A 3,668-nucleotide genomic window follows, 5' to 3' on the forward strand; every position below is an offset into this window, starting at 1 on the left:
GAATTGTATTCATGATATTAATAACCTCCAATAAAGGTGACCACCAGAGAAAGACAAATTAGGGAATAGGCGAGGAAGAGGAAGAGTAAAAAGAAAGAACAAAAACAAAAAGAAAGAACAAACAACAACAAAAAAGAGTGTGAATCTGAACTTGGGAAAAGAGAAGAAAAAAAATAAAAGAAAAAAAAAGTAAGAGAGACAAGAACGATACTAAGAGAGAAAAGGGGAACAAACTATATATATGGGGAGTAAACTCCAATTAAACAGCTACTAATCCCAGCAAATTCCAGCAACACGAGCCTGGAGATTAATACAAACTGCAACACCAACTAATATCAAGTGAGGCAAGGGAAAAAAAAAAAGTAAAAAAACAAAACAAAGCAAACAAAAGAACCAAACAAACAAACAAAAAGAATAATCAAAACAATCCCATAAGAAAGCATAAAAATTCAATCTAATCAACATTCAAGCAAACAACAACAAAAGGCCAGAGAGAAAAAGAATTTTTTAAGGTAGCGTAGAGAGAGGTATATATGGACTTAGAGCAGGGATTTGGGAATTAGATATATAAGTAGGGTGAAATTTTAGCAGAGGGTAGACTGAAAAAGTAGGGAAAATCTAAAGCCAGAAAGGGTTAAGATAAACAGGAGACCAAAAGGGGAAAGGTTAGGAGGAGAGTGATGGCATAATGTTAGCATTGAGATAGGGTAAAACGATTGTAAAGGAAAGATGCAAATAGAATGTAGGACACTAATCCCAAAATAAAAGAAAGAGAAAATCAAATGACATTAAAGAAAAAAAGTAAAATAATAGTAATAATAATGCTGATTGAAAATAAAAATGTAATAATTAAAAAGGTGAAAATCGAGTGAGGAAAAAGAAAAAAATTTAGTTTCTTAAGTAAAAGATGCAAAAAATGAAAATAAAAATAAAAATAAAATAAAAATAATTATAAAAAAGAATTTAAAATAAAAAATAGGAAGACTAAAATGTGCAGTAGCAGCTGTCATTCACTTCCTCTATTATTCTGTTTGGTATGCCTGTTTCCCAGTCTGGGCGGTATTTCAGTTCCCTTCGTTCCATTGCTCCTCAGTGTTGTGTCTTAATTTCTCATATTTGTTTTTGATTACACCAGAGACAATTACCGTTTCAGCCCCTGGGTGGCAGTGTTTCTGAATTGACTTCCGGGCCTCTCTAGCTTTTTTTTTTTTTTTTTCCCCTCTCTGGCACTCACTACCGGTTTGTGGAGGTGTGTGCCTCAGAGCTGCCTCTGGGATGGTCACACCCGGCTCTGCTCCCCAGGCTCTAGAAAAACAACTTCCCCCTGCAGTCTTTCAGGGTATTCCCCAACTGGGTTTTCCTATGTATTGGGCTTAGTAATCAGAATCAGAAAGAGCCCAAGTGTGCTGACAGTGGGTTTGCACGCAAGACTAAGGAGCCTGCACTCCTTTGAAAATTCTTAGTCTGACCCTCCTCGTCAGATTAAAATGAGTTGCTTTTAAGAGATCACTTCTGTTAGCAGCTCAGAGGACACCCTTCCACATTCATGGGTCATGGCAGCTCCAACTGCCGCAGATTTTTCTAGGCACAGACCTCTCGGGTCCTGCAGGTCCTGCGGCTCGCGTGCTTCCCTCTCCCACCGTGGGGACGAGAAACCACACCTTATTTCAGGTGAAATCTGACCTTTCCGTGGTGCAGTGAAGAGTTCCTTTGAATCCGAATGTTTGCGCCGATAGGGGACCTATGTTCTGGTGCTCACAGCTGTTCAGTGTTTGCAGTTGTCGCTGAAAGTCAGGTTTCCAATATAATCCTCCTTTCCTTGCAAGATGGCGTGGCCCCCAGTGAGGCCGCAGCTCTGGGAGGGGACCCAGCCCCTGTGGGTGCTGCAAGGTCAGGGGAACCCTGCCCAGCACTCCCCCGCCTTCTCCTGGAGTTTCATTTAAACACTTTTTATTTGGTTTTAAAGGCTATGATTTTGGGAACAAACCTTGGAAAAAATACTTCCTAATTGGAAATAAACCAGAGCTAGAATTTACCAAGTACAATTATGTTCTAAGAGGCCATCAGAAAAATAAAATTATATCGGCTATGGGAAATGCTACTGAATCAATCAAAGCAGAAGTCATGTTGCCTTTTGGGGACTACTTTTACTTATGAAGAGGGACATATATTATCATGATCCATCAGCATTGTTGACTGTTAGATATTGAAGTAAAAATATAACCAACTGTTTCATTTTCTTTCTTTTTTAAATAATTTGTATTTTTCAATTATAGTTGACATATAATATTCAATCTTGATGTGGCTTCTTCTTTATGTCCTTACTTATAGGAATTCTGTTCAGCTAGTCTTCAGGTGGCTCTCCAGAGTGATTTTTCTATAGTTTAGTTGTAATTTTGATGAGGTCATGGGAGGAGGCAAGAACAATGTTTATCTACTCCTCCAGCTTGACTGGAAGTCTAGTTCTTCTTTTCTAACTTGGAAATATATAAAATCTCATCACACATTAGCATTAACAACATTTTCAATCAGTTTTAATTGCTAGGGAATACTAACTTGGAACGCCAGTTAAGTGAAATGTTACTCCTTTTCCCCAAAATAAGAATTACATGAGTCTTAGTTTTCCAACAGGAAAAAAACCCACAAATGCAGTGCACTTGGAGGTCCCGGATCTATCTCTTGCTTCAACAGTGTTTGGACGGACCTGACCCAAGGACACCCCTTCTTCCAGGCTCAGGCCACTGTCCTGCATCTCATCCAGTCACCACCTTCAGAACCACCTCGGGGACCAGCCAACACACTGGTGTTTTTGTTTTTTTGTTTGTTTGTTTGTTTTTTCTACCTTAACTCCTTTTTGCTGAACAACCATGAGCTCCCAACTTCATCAGAATTATTCCACCGAGGTGGAGGCTGCGGTCAAACGGCTGGCTGACCTGCATCTGCAGGTCTCCCACACCTACTTCCCTCTGGTCTACTATTTCAGCCATGACAATGTGGCTCTTGAGGGTGTGGGCCACTTATTCCATGAGTTGGCGGAGAAGAAGCACTGAGCATCTCTTAAATTTGTAAAACCAGCGCGGTGGCTGCATTCTCTTCCAGGACATGCTGAAGCCTTCCCCAGATGAGTGGGCAAAAGTCAGGATGCCATGGAAGCTGCCCTGGCCTTGGAGTAGAATCTAAACCAGGCCCTTTTGGAGCTGCAGGCCCTGTGTTCTACCCGTGCAGCCCCTCATCTCTGCGACTTCCTGGAGAACCACTTCCTGGATGAGGAGGTGAAACTGATCAAGAAGATGGGTGACCACCTGACTCACCTCTGAAGGCTGGCAGCCCCCTAGGCTGGGGTGGATGAGTATCTCTTTGAAAGGCTCACCCTCAAGCACGACTAGGAGCCTTTGGAGCCCAGAGGCCTTTCAGAGGCCCCTCTGCATCCACCTGGTGTCTCTGGCTTTTACCTGAGCCTTTTCCCAAAACTACTAGTCATTCTTTTAACCACCCTGGAGCCCTCTCCAATGAATTGGACCAAATGAAACAATAAAGTTTTTGGCAGCAAAAAACAAACAAAAAACCCACAAATGCTAACATTTTCCACAGATACTAGGGAAGTTTTAAACATCTTACATCTTAATTATTTTACAGAGACACATTGATATCCATCTATTCACAATGAA

The 3,668-nt window shown here is 41.1% G+C and overlaps 1 pseudogene; it reads left to right on the plus strand.

The window, feature by feature from the left end:
* The first annotated feature begins 2,867 nt into the window (after positions 1 to 2,867).
* LOC103296772 (ferritin light chain-like) lies at positions 2,868 to 3,386 on the plus strand (annotated as a pseudogene).
* The last annotated feature ends 282 nt before the right edge of the window (positions 3,387 to 3,668 follow it).

Source organism: Eptesicus fuscus, chromosome 1 (assembly GCF_027574615.1).
Source record: "Eptesicus fuscus isolate TK198812 chromosome 1, DD_ASM_mEF_20220401, whole genome shotgun sequence".
NCBI classification, from domain to species: Eukaryota; Metazoa; Chordata; class Mammalia; order Chiroptera; family Vespertilionidae; genus Eptesicus; species Eptesicus fuscus.